We start from the raw sequence: 16,813 nt of genomic DNA on the forward strand, positions 1-16,813 counted from the left end.
ACATATGTTACTTTGCGAGATCTCTCTGACGGTCGATCCACTATTTACTTATTACATTCTTATTTGAGTTGAGTTGAATCCTCGAATATACAAATAGGCTATGACATATGATTTACAATCTCCTCCTATTTGTTTGTTAGACAATAACATACAAATACCTAGAGGATGACTCAACTAACAAATAAGAAAAAGATATAAAAAGAAATGCAAAGTAAATAGTAGAAAAGTTCTGGACTAGATTTAACATTTTCCAGATTCCAAGTAGATGTTCCTTTAGACTGAACATATCTTCAAGTAGTTCCATTTTCATTTGTACAACCACATTTCCTGTTGAGAAGCCCATATCTCTCTTGCTTCTCCCCCTATGAGAATCAATTAATTAAAGAAGATCACCTTCGTTTACCACCTCTCCCGTACAATAGGATCCGCAGATAAAAGCCAATGGTACTCCCTTAACAGTTTCTTCCCTTACTAGAAAATCACCTTGTGTTTACCACCTCTCCCGTACAATAGGATCCATAGTTACAAACAACAATGGTGTGGTGTAGTGTACATGTAGGATCTTTTTCTTACTCCCTGCTATTTCTCCCCCTTAGTTGAGGAATCCTCCAAACTATTACTTAAGCTTTTATCTCCCCCTTAAAGAAGGAATGTATGCCGTCGTCTGAAGGAGTTCTCATATATCACTTGGTTGGAAAAGAAATAATAAAAAGTTTCTCTTTCTTCCTCACTGTGAGTGTGTGATTCTGTTTAGTGTACCTCACATGTGTTTCACTCTTCTCTCCACTCGTGTTTACACTCTTTCTCACAAGTGTATCACTCCTCTCATAGCTCCATATTTCAGCTGTACCTGCAAGGAAAATCACCTTAGCCATCCTTAAGGAGGTCACAGGTGGTGCAATGGGAGTTCACAAATCCCCATCCTTGTTAAACTCGTCAGATAAATCTGAGTCATAATCTACAAGTTGCTGGTTTCCCTTTTAGGGTTCCAGATTTGAATTCTGGGAAGGTAAACAATGATCCATCGAATTTAGCATAAAGATCAAGGTTCCCTTCTAATGTCTGTGAAGACATTTCCTTGTGACTCATCAGGTAATATCTGAATCATTGTCAACAAGTTGCCGATCTGCACCTATGTCAGATCCACTATCCGCAGATGCATCCAGGGGATTTAAGCCTGGGGAGGTAGACACTGACCACTGACATATGGCTTTTGGATCAGTATCCTCTCCTAACACCTGTAAAGGCAATTGGTCCATTAACGAACCTTGAACAATCGAATCTGACCTTAAAATGGTCGAAACTCTTGTTTCCGTCAACTCATCCTTTGTGTGTGTAACCTTTCCTTGTGCATCAAGAATTGTTTATATTTGAGGTGGTGACACTACATCGGATACCCTGGCCGACAGGCAAATTTCAATAGACGCACCCTGTTGAGAGAATGAATCTAGTAACTGTTTTTGTGCCTTTTCTTCCATTACATCTTTTTGAGAAGATGTATGGGGGCTAGCAGTTGTCTCGGTTTAAATACTACTCATCTATGTAGGAGACAGATCTACTGTGTTGACTACAGAACCTTCCTTATTTGGTGCACTAAGGCACTATCTCCCTCACGCTCATTCATACTACATTTAGTGGTAAGAGAGTGTTGGTTGGTTCTGTTTCTGTGTTTGTCTTTACAGTCTGGGATAGATGTTGTGGGTTTTCAACCTCATGACTGTCAATGAAAGAAAGTCATTGGAGACTGAACCTGTAACACAGAACATATGGTAATAGAGAGAAAATGATTTACAATAGTGATTTCAAAAGATTTTACATGAAATAAGAAATCACTAATGTAGAAAGAGGTTTGATTTTGTTTTTCAATATGAATGAGTTTTTGATAAAACATTGATCACTTAGGGTAAAGTCTAAGTAATTCTCATTCATGTCAAAAGCTTACAAATATCTGCAACATAATGTTAACAACATATCATTGATCGATACTTGTCAAGTACTTTAGATACTAATTGTTATGTTGCATTACCAATATATCACTGCATATATAAAACAATATGATTGTGCCTAATGATAAGAGAGTTAAAAATATGACGACTTTACTAGTTCATATTAAACAATAACTTCAGTTAGAGTGTCATACCATGTTCTTGACGATTGCTTGAGTAGTACACTAGTTCATACCAACCTGAAGTAAGATTTATGAAGAAGAGATTGCATAGTCCAATAGATCTGCAGCTGCAAAGTCCATGAACTGTGGTGCATTGACTTCCTCTTTTGACTCACCAACCAGGAGTACACTTGTACACATCTTACTAGAGTCCAATTCCAAGTGTAATGAGCAGCAGGTGCCTGATATGTCGTAATATTCTCAAGTCTCGTCACTGGTGCTATATGTTAGATGATGCTTCCTGATAATAACCTAGCACACTATACAAAATTTTCAATGATAACATTCCCAGCTTGCAAACAACCATATCCCTCGGATAAAACTTTGCTGTTATCTCCAAAGGTAACCAGGGGGCCAGCTTTCTCAACCACATTTGATAGCAGGGCTCTATCTCCGGTCATATGTCTTGATGATTCACTGTCAAGAATCCACACTACCGATTCCACCTGTTTAATGCCCTGCACTACAAATGGATTAGACCTTCTTCGGAACCCAAACTTGGTTGGGCCCGACATACTTGTAGAATTGTCCTTTGTCAGGCAAAACAACATTTTTAACTTTAATGGTCTCAACTTTCTCAACGACTGAACATTTGACCTTATAAACAGCCTTAACAAATTTCTGTTTAGGCTTAGGCACATATGTCTCATTTCTAGCCTTAGAAGGACTAGCAGTCTTAGACCTATCATGCTTCTTGTTATTCACATGATGACGAGGAGTAGTCTTATCATTAGAAACATGCTTACCATTAAAATAAGCATACATCAGATTAAAAGCACAAGACATACAATTAGAAACACCACATGCTTTATGAGAGTGATTAATAGTAGGCAATTTATGCATGACAGATATGGCACTTTTGTTATCCAACTCATGTGTGTCTGAGTTAGTCTCAGTTGCTTTCACAACTTTGACTGGAACTTTCGACACACTTGACTTGGAAACAACCTACTCATTGGCATGATCTTCAGCACGTATTTCTTCCTGAATAACAGAAGAGGTCGCATCAAATGGTTCAGCAATTGATGGTTTATAGAGGGGTTCATCAACACCCTTAAGCACATGTGGTACTTCCCTCCCTTTAGCACAGACACGAGGAGGGGAGTTTATGCCTAATTCTCCAACAGCAACATTGTAATCATAACCTATTCCAGATGTTTGATTAATAGATTGCTTACTGTAGAACTCTTTAGCCTTCGAACAAGAATTGAAGTAGGCTCTAGCCTTAGTCTCAAGACCTGTGATCTTGTCTTTGAGAATAGTTTCGAGTTTTCTATAACAGTCAACTGTATTCTCTAGAAAAGATACTTGTTCTTTTAATTTGTCTTGATTAATGTGCACAAGTCTTAATTCATTGACCTCTTTCTCAAGGTCTGTGATCTGTAAACTTAATAGTTCATTATCACGACGTGCACAATCTAAGTTACCTCTTAGATGATAAATCATTTCAGCATCAGAAAGTTTTACCTCTATTCTTGACGATGAAGCTTTTCCATCAATAGCCATAAGAGCAAGATTTCCTTCATCTTCATCTTCACTGTCAGTATCATCCCAGCTTTTTCTTTTTGCCAGATAAGCCCTTTCAGAGTTCTTTCTTACTTGCTTTGGCTTCCTACATTCTGTGACAAAGTGTCCCAACTCATTGCAGTTATAGTATCTAATGGTGCTCCGATCAACCATCCCTGTTTTGTATCCACCACTGCTGGTGTTAGAGGATGAAGATCCACCTTTCTGGAATTTGTTGTAGTTGGACTTGTACTTAAGCTTGGGATTCCTCTTGAATCTGGCATGGGAGAATTTCTTGACAATTTGGGCCATTGACTCGTCTTCCAATTGTTCCAGCTCTTCCAAGGAATAAAAATCATCACTTGATTGATTTGTAGTAGGAGGATCATATTCTGTTACTAACATATTTTCCTCAGCCTTGGAACACTGTACCATTCTCTCCAATTGTTGAGATTGTTGTTGTTGTTGACCTTCAGCTACAAGTGCAGTAGATGTGCTGACCATTCTATCCTTCCCATAGACTTCCTTCTGTTGAATCTGCTCCAACTCATAGGTTTTTAACACTCCATAGAGCCTGTCCAAAGAAATCTCACTCAGATCTCTAGCTTCTCTAATGGCAGTGATTCTATGTTCAAGATGAGTTGGCAGTGTTAAAAGGAACTTTTTGTTGACCTCCCTGATTGAATAATATTTCCCATTTATGTTCAGGTTGTTGATGAACGCATTGTACCTCTCAAACACTTCAGTAATTCCTTCTCCTGGATTTGATTTAAAATATTCATACTCAATGGTTAGGATCTCCAACTTGTTCTCCCTAACTTCCTCTGTGCCTTCATTGATCACCTCAATTGTTTCCCACATGTGTTTGGAATTTTTACAGTTCATCACATGTTTATTCATCAAGGGATCAAGGGAATCAATTAAAATTAATTGAAGGCTGGCATCCAAGGAGGCTTCTTCCTTTTCATCATGAGTAAAATCTTCAGGATCTTTAGGATAGGTTCTGGCTTTGGTGATCACAACATCATCTACTATCACCTCCGGTTCAATAACCATAGAGTTTTTATCCCCTTCTTTAACAAGTTTGAATATTTGGGATTTGCCACTTGTAAAAACAAGAGCATCTTCTTCTTCCACATAATATAATTCTCTTTATCAAATTGTGGAATTTTAACGGTTCCAACTTTTTATGAAGTCATTATGAATTTTTGAATGAATAAAAATTCAAGGAGTTAAAAAATCACAAAAGTCTAGGATCTTGATTTGTTCGTTAATCAGAAGGCTCTGATACCAATTGTTAGGTCCCAAATAGTTTGTAGAAGGGGGGTTGAATACAAACAGTACCAAATAATCGAATAAATGCGGAATAAAAAATGTGAAACAAAATTCAAGTTAAATAAAAATATTATTAAACTTGAAAGGTGTTACAACAACTGTATCGATTACAAGGAATTAATCTCAAATTAATTATCACAAATTTAGAATAAATTCGACATGAACTTTTTCTATTTTTGCAATAATTAGAATCAAATGCTAAACGTTATTTGAGATTAAGTTCTAGGGATTTTGATCCGCTAGATTGTTACACAAGAACAAGATAAAGATTTCTAGTTGATTGGATTTAACTTTACAATCTAGAAATTGATCTTGAAGTTGCAGATGAGATGAAATATTTGTGTCTGCTTCTGTGTTCTTGTTTTTGACTTGTGTATTGGATAATGAAGAATGAATGCTTCTGCTTCTTTTAATCAATTCAGCTGAATGAAAATAGAGCTGGCATGACAATCCTTTGGCTCAGTAAGACAATCGGTAGGACTATCTTTAGAGCTAGCAAGACAATCAGAATGAACTAGCAAGACTTTCGGTATGACAATCAATTGTCATACCGATTGTCATAGTAGTTCAAAGAGATTGTTTTTGCTGAATTAATAAGTGATTTTAATCTAATAATAATTCTGGTAAGACAATCAACTGAATTAGCATGACTTTCGGTATGACTATTGATTGTCATACCGATTGTCATACTAATACAATCAGTTGTCTTTTCGGAATTAAAATAGATTTTAACCAATTAAAAATTCTGAAAAACCATAATATTAATTCTGAATTAATTAATCAATTAATTTAATTAATCAAATAAATTAATCTTTTGTAGATATAATTTATTTTCTTAATTAATTAATAGAGAATTAATACTAATCTTGAGCAGCATCAATTCTTCTGTATATCTTCTGAAAATCATTGAAATATATGGATCGATTCCACCACTTCAATGTTGACACTCGATGTACTGTCTGGTTCATGAGTGACTAACTTCCGTGACGTTTCTTCATGTCTTGACTTTGACACTTTGATTTTCTTCAGATTAAATCCTTGTAATTAATTGATACCCTGACGAGATCTCTGTCACTTGATTAAATCCACAATCTTGATTTGCATCACTGAGGCTTGATCAATTTCTTGAACTTCTTCCAGTGAATTAACTCCTCAAGTCTGTAGATGAACCTTGTTTCTGAATCCTCTGACAGATGTTACTTTGCGAGATCTCTCTGACGGTCGATCCACTATTTACTTATTACATTCTTATTTGAGTTGAGTTGAATACTCGAATATACAAATAGGGTATGACATATGACTTACAAATACCGTAACCCAAGCCTAGGTGCTGGATTTACTATTAAGGTATTCGTAGGATAATAAAATCCACTAAATGATTGTTTTCATAAGAAGCTGTGTATCACCAAGGAAAACTATTTTCGAATAAAACATAAATATCGTATATGATGTTTTACGTGAGTTTATCATACAGTCATTTTCATACTATACATTATTATGCTGGCCATTATAGCTCACTCTTGCTTTCTTCTAAATGACACAACATAACAGATAACCAGTATGCCGGTGTGGAACTTAGTCGCTTGCAGTCATGGGGGGAATCCCTGGCAGCTTTGTCTCAGGTGTGCCAGAGTATCAAATAGGTATAAGATATCAGTCGTAATTATTGTAACTTCATGTAGAGGTTATGAATAATTGTTTGAGATCCTGTAAAATACATTTGAGTTTTAATAACAGATGATACTTGTTGTACGTCATTTTCAAGGCTATGACTTGTGAGTGTGTGAGATTGGGGGTCTGTGATATGGAATTATTGGATTATGGAGTTAATACAGGTTATACATGATTGAAGGATTGCGTGATGACCCAGATTCCTGACCCCGAATTTGGGGCATTACAAATAGCATCGAGAATTGATGGCATGTCTATAATTAAATGTCATAGGATTACAACCAGTGATGGTTTGATCTTAGAACCTTTTAAAAGGATAGACTAGTAAGTCTATAGCGAAATTCCTCGGTAGGTATGATGTCAGAGACATATATAAACTCATAGACCTCTAATATATTTGATAACGTATGTTCAATTACACACACATGCCACCAAAGTTATGGACTACATTGAGATCCCTAAGAGATCTCTTTGATCTATTCCCAGGGGGAACTGACCACTTGTAATTAGAAACAGATGCATGTAGCAGGCCCCTCTCGGCTTAACATATGCTTTTAGAATATTTCTGATTAAGGTCTTCGAGGTAAAACACCGGAATGATAAATATACGTGTGAAAGTCAAGTTAGTAAGCGATTTTAAAATGATGATTGAGGGAGACACTAGTTGAAACATGGAATTGCGAAAATGAAGAAATGAGATCATCCTCGGAAAGATAATGACGAGGGTTAGGATAATCAGTGAAATATTTTGGCATCTACTAACCGTCACACTACTCCCTCCAAACTATTTATCATTTGCATTGCCTTAATAAGTCATATCAGGCAATCCTTTTAGCTCCCTACTTTGAAGTTTTAATGTGACCCACAACTTGAATAGTCTTTCTCTGCATCAGGACTTGTTCAATTCTTTTAGTTGATCCATGAACTTTCATTCATAGATTATGATCTTCTTGTTCAGCTCAGAGCTATTTATACTTCATTTCAATTATCCAAGAGATTTTTAATAAATTTTCCTCAATTCATCGATGAATATTCATAATGAGTATCTTCAATTGATTCTTCTTTCTTACTTACTCTTTTCAGTCGAGATTGTAAATATCTAACAAATTGTTAAAAACATGGATGATTTAATATCCATAGATTCCTCGGTAATCCTTTTCTTCTATTCGGGATGAGATTGTATATTGAACTTTGAAATCATAGTAAGGGTATCTATTTGATTTTGGTATTCCGAATTCAATTCTATTTAAGAATTCGATAAAGTATGTGAACAAGGGAACCTCTGAGTGTACCATTTTATTGGCAAGAAATATTTGATGATAGGCTATCGATTGTTCCGATGCCAAGACTACTCGATTCAGAGTTATAATTGTCTTTCTCGTCCCAAATTTGAAAACTCTTTATTTCAAAATTGTCATCCGTGTAGCCACAAATTTATTCAGTGGTGATGATATTGAGATTTGTTTAACAAAATGAAATATGCTTAGTTGCATATGTTCTCATGAATGACTAGTTAATTGTCCTAACTAGTTGAAATTTTACTTAATATGACGGAAGCCTAGCTAATCGTCCTAGCTAGTTGCTATGAGCCAAACCAATTGAGCTGACCATTTTCTTAGCCGGTTGATAATATTGTTTGATATGAACTAGTTATTATTTTTCTAGTTCCACTTCCAATCAATTTTTTTTGTTTTACATGATGCATTATATATGCAAGACTAAATTTTGATGAAATTTTCAAAGAATGATTCAATTGAGACCTAACTAGGTCGCCCACTCAAACGAGAATTCATATCTAGGAAGAGTAATTTGGCTCCATTATATATAAAATGGAGGCTTGAGTTGAGTTATATGAGCAACTAATAGAATATGATGTCAGCAAGAGACTATTGAGTAATGATGAGGTTGCAAATTAAAGTTTATGAAAAATGGTAAGGTTGAAAGGTCAACCCGAGAAATTATAAGTGAGATACTTGAAAAGTATCAGTATTTGTTCCTTAGCGTGATTCGGAGGATAGAATCCTTTTAAGGGGGAAGGATTTAATATCCGGGACATGGCGTGTAATTATTTTTATCGATGAATGATTATTATGTGATTTTTGGTAAATTATCCGATGATTGGTATTGATATGTGGATATTAATATGTGATAAAGTATAGGTATGTTAATTTTATTATGTTCAGAATAAAATATAGATAATTAAGGTATTTTTCTGGTAATTTTTGGGGTGTTATATGATTTTATAATGATTTATGAATTTATTAATTATTTTCTGAATAATTACAAAACTATTTTATAAAGCCGGGAATCGTCCAACTTCAACCGCTTTTACGTTTTTATAACCCAAAACTTTTCCGAAAACTCCTTTCAAACCTAATTTGGTAATTCCGGACATTTTACGTGTTTAAACTTTTTTGATCCGGATTATGGTTTGACCCGTACGCGTCCCGGCACAAAATTTTCGATACGATAATCATTTAGATAAATTAACAAAACCCGTATTCTCGAAATACGGGATATTATTATATTTTTTTTCGTGTGAAGTGTTTTATAAGAAGCCCGGTTTGGATAATTATCGAATACAGGTATCAAATCGGATCATTTTTGCAGTTACTTAGCGGCTAAGTAACAAATTTATCGATCCAATACGATCCAACACGAACCAATATTCCATAAATATAAATAGCCTATTTTTTTATCTTATTTTATTCGTATAATCATAATCAGTCAGTTATAACCGATAAAATACAGAGAAAACCTTAATTATTCATTACGTTCTTGAAAATCAAACCCTCGAATGAAGACGTTATCGAACTCCGATTCAAGCGTGCAATATATCAAATCGAAGCTCTTGAAAAGTACTTTCTGAATCAATCAACCACTTTCGTGCAGAAATCAACGTGATTTTCTTATTTATTTTAATTTGAATTATTGGATAATTAAAATATAAATTTTTGTTCTTGATGTTGTTTGTGTGATTTGATGCTAGAATCATGCAGATCTTTTCTTCGTGGTCATTTTGGTATATCATATGACTAATCTGGAGTTCAATAACATGTTCAAATTGATGTTTGATTCTCAGATTTTAAATTAGGGTTTATAGTTTTGAATGTTCTTAATTAAAATTTGGGCGTTTTTGATTCAAGGGTTATTGATTTAAATTGATTATATTATTAAATAGATCGTGCAATAAGCAATCGAATGGTACCACTGGTTTTAACAGATGTTTCCTGTAAGGCTTTGATCGGAAAATCGAAGTTCGCCAGTGGCGGAACTTCGATTGGATTTTTCGGTCAAAATAATTGATGTTTGCTGATTCTGATGACACAGAAGTGTTCCCGGCATCGAGTAGAGTAGACGCTGTTGATCTGGGCTTGTTCTGGGCTGAAAACCAGGTCACCGGAAAAGCTTCAGGCCGGCGACCATGGCGTTTCCGGCGAGTTTGGGGAAGATGACTGTAAAACTTACAGTTTAGCCCCACAAGTTTTGCAAACGTTGCATTTTTAATATCCATATTTTAAAAACCTTTAAAAATCAAATTTATGTTTTAAAAATATTCAAAAATCAGATTTCTGTTTTATAATTTTCAGAAAATGTATTTTTTTTATAAATATTTTATGAAAATGTTTTTATTCCAAAAATCAATATTTTTAATTCTGAAAATTATTTTTTTGTTCTAAAATAAATATTAATTAATTATTTAATTATAGTTGATAATTAAATAATGAATTAGTTAATTAATTTAAATATTGATTAATTGATTAATTAATTTAATTAGTTATTAATTAATTTTAATTTATTATTTAATTAGATTTAATTATTTGTTTGGATTTAAAAATTCTGAAAAATAGTTTCGAATTTTAAAATATTATTTTAAATTATTTTTAGTGCTCTATAATTATTATAAAATTATTTTAAAGTCAGATTCGGGTGTTCAAACCCTGTTATTTAATTATAAAATGATTCGAAGACCCGTTTTAATTCTGAAAAATGTTCAAAAATTTGTATTAAATAGACCGTTTGTTCGTTTAATATGAAACAAACGCATCCAGACTCAGAAAAATATTCTGCTTGCATTAAAAATACTTTTGAGACATAAAATCTTTCATTTCAAAAGGTCGCTTAATTTTGTAAACGTTTTTGAGTCGCGTAATTATCGTAAAATTATATTTCGACTTGATTTCAGTTTTGAACATACCGAGTCGAATGTTTTGATGAACTGAGTTATATGTTATATGAAATACATGATACGTATCTTATGTGTTTGTGTGTTTTGTGAATTATGAGTCCACGTGTCTATTAAACTTTATATGATTAAAGATGATTATTATCGGGCGGGTAGACGATATGGATAAACGTATAGACTAGACAATTATATATTGTCAGTTAATTGAATGGTATCTTTTATGATAGATACACATAGGGTGAGGCATTCAAAGCCAAATATAGATTGTAAAAGTAAAGCATGATTACGTGTAGTAATGAAACGAGTGGATTCAGAATAGAGAACAACCTGAAATGCTAAATGATAAGAAAGGTCAAGTGGCCTGTAAATGGAAATGCAGATACATCAGGACTGAGTTATATGGTAGATAGTTAAAGATCAGTTGGTTATCAATTGAGGCAAGTATTCATAAACTTTTTCTAATTTACTGCAAATATTCATTTCCTATTCTAAGTTATGAATAGTCAAATATTTTATATTTCACTGCAAATAGTCTTAATTATGCAAGTACTCTTCATTATTGTTCCTTTATTATTTATTGATCTCTTAAGCAAATACCTATTGTTCCGGGTTATTTGCGAACCCTGAATCGGGATGTTTTAAAATCAAAGTGATTTGACATCAAAATACTCTACGGACTGGATGATTACGATGAGGACCAGAAATGAGCTGGACCCTAAGGTCCAGAGATGGCTGGAACCTTGATTATTAGGCCATAGTGTAGGATTTTATCTATCACGGAAGCATGGTATAACAATTTTCATGATATAAAATCCATATAATATGCATATAGATTGTAAATTAAATCGAGGGATCGATTTCTAGCCTTTAAAAGCGATCCAAGAACAACGAGCGGAGATCCCTAGCAGCTGCTCCTCAAGTGTGAAGCACTCCACCGGTATCCACCAAGAAATCGATGTAATGAAGGAGGAGGAGGTGGAGAGAATTAGGGTTTTTGTAAATTTTTAGGTTGAGGCAAAAATAGGGTTTATAATAGTATATTTATAGGCAAAATTGTCAGCTGAAAATTTTCCCATAAAATATTATTATTATTAACCTTTATTATTCTCACTAATAATTAAAACACCTTTTAATTATTAATCCTTTTTCTAAACACTTTAGAAATAATTCTCTCTCTTGATTTAATTTCCAAAAATTAAATTCTTAATTAATAATATTAAGAACTTTTCTTAATTAATTTATAATCAATTAAATCTCATTTAATTAATTATTAAATTTGCCAATTAATTATTTATTTCATAAATAAATAATTATCAGTCATTATTAATTAATTCCTCAATCATTAAATCATTCTCTTTTATGCTGTGACCCTGTAGGTTCAATATTAAGCCGGTAGTAGAAATAAATAATAATAATACTATTTTATCATTATTTATATATAAATTCTCTAATTCATTAAATATGATTAATTAATTAATCATATTTATTCTACATCGTGAGAGATACTTCTCAGCATATCGCGACTATCCGGATAATACGAATTCACTGCTTAGAATACCAAGAACCTATTCAGTGAGTAGTTACCGTACAATCAATTCCTTCTACCCAACAATGTCACGATTAAATACAAGGCATGGAACTTGTGTCAAGCCTATCTTATTTAATCACTTGCTTTCCCATTCACTATGCTTAGTTCTATTTAATGTAAATTCGAAAATCCTTTCTAACTTCATTCACTCTGGCCAGAGATTCCTGAACTAGCATAAGTGGATCAGCATTGAACATTCTCTTCCTTCACTGGAAGGGGTTGATACTTTATTGATCATACACTATCTTCGTGTACAAATTCCTATACTCAGCAGAGCCCTTATAATTGTCCCTCGAGACTAAGAACTAAACCAAAGCATAGTCCAGTGTACAGAAGATGACTATGATGACCTCAAGTCTAAGGATAGTTGTACAACTATCACTATGTGAACAACTGCTGACACGTGAGTGAACTCCATTAGTTGTTCAGCTGTGTGAGTCATGTTCAGTGAACTTATTCTATAATAAGCACCTACATGCTAGCTATAGTGTCACCACACAAATGTCTATGAGAACAGACATCCTTCATAATGAAGCAAGCATAGTATGTACTGATCTTTGCGGATTATTAATTACCAGTTAGCAATCCTATGACCAGGAACTATTTAAGTTTAGAGTTATCATCTTTTAGGTCTCATTATTATGATCTCATCACAATCCATAAAAAGCTTTACTCTAAACTGTCGTATATCTTATTTTAACACTTAAAATAGATAGAGCCCGCAATAAAAACAAAACAAGTCTTTTATTAATATCAATGAAATCAAAACAGATTACATAAAAGTTATTCCTAAATCCTCATACATGATTGGACTTAGGACATAGATCTTCCACATAGTGCTTGGGTACCCTATATGTTGGTGGGTCTATGTAGTTGGGTATAGATCCCACTATATCCTGACTGATCAACAGGTTATAGTACATATGTTGGTTCTAGTGTCCAATCTACTTTATTATTGATCTCCATTAATGATATTCCTTCTTGGAAAGTTTATGGTTACAAAAACAAACAAAGATTCAATTCAAGAATCGAATATGTGAAACGTTCACTGTTCTTTTACAGAGAAATGTGATTTATGATTAAAGGCTAGTGATGGCCGATGTTTTTATTCACTCAATTGTTATAAATAAATAAAAATGTTTTTGAAATCATCTAAAGATTGATTCCAGAAGTTTCCTTGAAATGATACTTGCTGGGAATTTTTGGCTCACTCTTGCTTTGTGAATTCTTATTTCTTTCAATATCAAATGAGGACAAAAGTGAACAGCTCTCATTAGACAGCAATAAGTGGAGAGATCCCAGCTGAAGGATTTTGGAGGTGTCAGAGTAAATAATACGATGAAGTTAGTAAAGAGGTAATAAAATTGTGTTTAGCTATTGTAAATTTTCAGAAAGGTTAGATTCTTGTTTCATACCAAACCCTATAAACGATCTGGAGTATTGAGGGGTTATCTATATATTTGTTTTAATATACAGGTTTATATTATTTAAAGTTGTTTAGTGACACCCAATCCTAACCCCGGATTTGGGGATGTTACAACAATGACTTTGAGTGAAGTATTTAATGAACTTAGAATCCCATGTTTGTCTCATATAGTTAATTCAATCACTTCTATTTTTAGTTAATTGCATGTTAGTTTAATCTTAGTTATAAACATCTCAACTTGTTATTGTCTTAGCATTGAGCGATAGCCATACCATTGCTGCATAGGTGCATAATCTTAAGTTAACTAAAAAGAGTCTCTGTGGGAATGAATCCGATTTATATCTTATACTACTTGCGAACGCGTATACTTGCGTGTAATTTTAGCACGTGTTTTCTCCCTAACAAATTTTTGGCGCCGCTTCCGGGGATTCGATGTTAATTTTTAGTTTATGTGCTTGACATCAGTGGGCGTTAAAGTTCACTGACTCAGATTCTTTTACTTTCACGGTTTACTTGTTTGTGTTTTAGATACTCGAGAGAGCGTGTATGCAAACACGTTCTCAATCTCGTAAGGAAACACTAGACGAAGTTGAAGTAGTTTTTGAAGAAGTTGAGAAAGTTAAAGAAAAAGCAATCATTACAATGGGAGAACCAACAATACCAACAAAAACGTTGATGGATTTTTCTTAAACGAAGATCAATGACATATAATCTAGCATTATCAGGCCAGCTATCACAGCTAATACCTTTGAGATCAAGCTTGGCATAATTCATACAATCCAGTCTGGGGGTTCTCCAACGGAAGATCCCAATACGCACATTAGGGATTTCATAGAGATCTGCGACACCTTCAGGTTCAATGGTGTTTCGAAAGATGCTTTGAAATTGAGACTTTTCCCATCTTCTCTGAGCGATAAAGCTAAGTGCTGGTTATATTCTCTACCAGCAAGTTCGATCACTACTTGGGAAGATCATGCTCAGAGTTTTCTTACTAAATTCTTCCCTATGGCGAAGACAGCTGCAATCAGGAATGCTCTTACTCAATTTGCACAACAATCTAGAAAATCTTTATGTGAAGCTTGGGAGCGCTACAAGGAGATGCTTAGAAAGTGTCTGCATCATAGAATGCCCGATTGGATGATCATCAATTGCTTTTATAATGGTTTGGGAGCGCAGTCCAGACCCTTGCTCGATGCAGCATCAGGTGGAGCATTATGGTCAAAGAGCTATACGGAAGCTTATGAGCTAATTGAACTGATGGCTACTAATGAATATCAGTATCCAACCCAGAGATTGCCACATGTCAAGGTAGCAGGAGTACTTGAGGTGGATACAGCTACGACTATCACTGCTCAGCTAAAGGCGATAGCTATGAAAATTGATTCTCTGGCCAACTATGGAGTTAATCAAATAGCCAGTGTTTGTGAGCTGTGTGCAAGTGTGCATGCGACGGAGCATTGTGCTATATCTTGTGAATCTGCTCAGCTTGTGAGCAACTTTCAGAGATCGCAGCAACCAGTTCCAGAGACTTATCATCCTAACAACTGGAATCATCCTAACTTCAGCTGGAGCAACAATCAGAATGCGATGCAACAACCGTTCAACTTAAAGATATTCCATTCGATTTTCTTGGGTTAGCAGAGCTGAAAATTTCTTAGGAGCGTCTCGATCTGTCTATTGAAGAAGCTCCCACACTTGAGCTTAACCCACAACCAGATCATTTGAGTTATTCATTCTTACGTGCACCCCATGACAAGGGCTTCAGATATATTTTTGATGATGTAGAGGGTGGCCGAACAGATCCTCCCGTGTCTACAGAAGGTTCTTCTAATATGCAGCAGGTAGTTGATAGGATGGGTGTTGGTGATGAGCAGTACAGGCGAGTGACTAGGTGTATGGAGGCCATGCATGACCTCCACAGACATTTTTCTGAAGATTTGACACACGATTTTGGTACTATTTTCCGAGACACTGGTGTCGAGGTTGATTAGCCACCTGATCCTCCACCCGAAGAGGGTGATCCTCCTGACGACTAGGTATGCCTTGATTCCTTGCTATTACCTTCAATGAGGACATTGGAATTTTTAAGTTTGGGGGTGATAGTTAATGAATATTTATGTGTGAGTCCATATAGATGCATATTCATGATAGTTTAGTTCATATAGTTTGCCTATTTGTCATGTAGATATTTTTTTTTGTTTTTTTTGCATATTTGTTATCATGATTAGTATGTTGCATATAGTTGCATTGGCATTATATCATGATCCCTTAGGTTGCTTTTCTGATTAATTTGTGATGTCGTATAAAGGAATGTTAAGTCCTAACGAATTGATTTGCATGCTAGAAACAAGAAAATTTTCACTAAGTCTTATAGGTTGCTTGAGTGCTAGATCATGATCATGACTTGTTTGTTTGTCGAGGTTTAATCACTTGTTTATGTCTAGAATTTATGCTATTCTCTTAGTGACAAAATAATATTGATTTTTAAAATTGGAGAAAAATAATGGATATCAATGCTAGTTGTGGCTAGGCGTCAAATGGCTAGTAGCCGACTCATATTTATATGAGTAGTCTAGGGTTGAGCGAGATGGAGCGGAACGCACTCGTTCAGAACATGAGAAAAAAAAGAAAAACAAAAAAGAAAAAGAATATGTGTTATGCATAACTGGTCACAAGTGAGCTCTTTAACACTCGAGTTATCAAGTTCTAGGGGACTTTGTGCCTAGTGACCTAAGGCTTTTATAGACTGAGATCCGCTAACCTAACGCTCGCTACATGGGTATGTAACGACTCGCGTATCTTCGTATTATTTAAATGTGTAACTATGGAACTATTAAATAAATAAAATATGTGTATGGGTTCTGTCAGTCATGTGTTGTTTTATTATTAGTATGTGTGGTAAGTGGTTTACCATGATTATTTCTATGATTGTTT

The 16,813-nt window shown here is 34.5% G+C and overlaps 1 non-coding gene across 1 annotated transcript; it reads right to left on the reverse strand.

The window, feature by feature from the left end:
• Nucleotides 1-14,901: 14,901 nt before the first annotated feature.
• On the reverse strand, nucleotides 14,902-15,006 carry LOC141681261 (small nucleolar RNA R71). The gene has a single exon (XR_012558702.1). It is a non-coding gene; the product is annotated as a small nucleolar RNA R71 (small nucleolar RNA).
• Between the last annotated feature and the right edge of the window lie 1,807 nt (nucleotides 15,007-16,813).

The sequence above is a fragment of the Apium graveolens genome, chromosome 8 (genome assembly GCF_009905375.1).
Source record: "Apium graveolens cultivar Ventura chromosome 8, ASM990537v1, whole genome shotgun sequence".
NCBI classification, from domain to species: Eukaryota; Viridiplantae; Streptophyta; class Magnoliopsida; order Apiales; family Apiaceae; genus Apium; species Apium graveolens.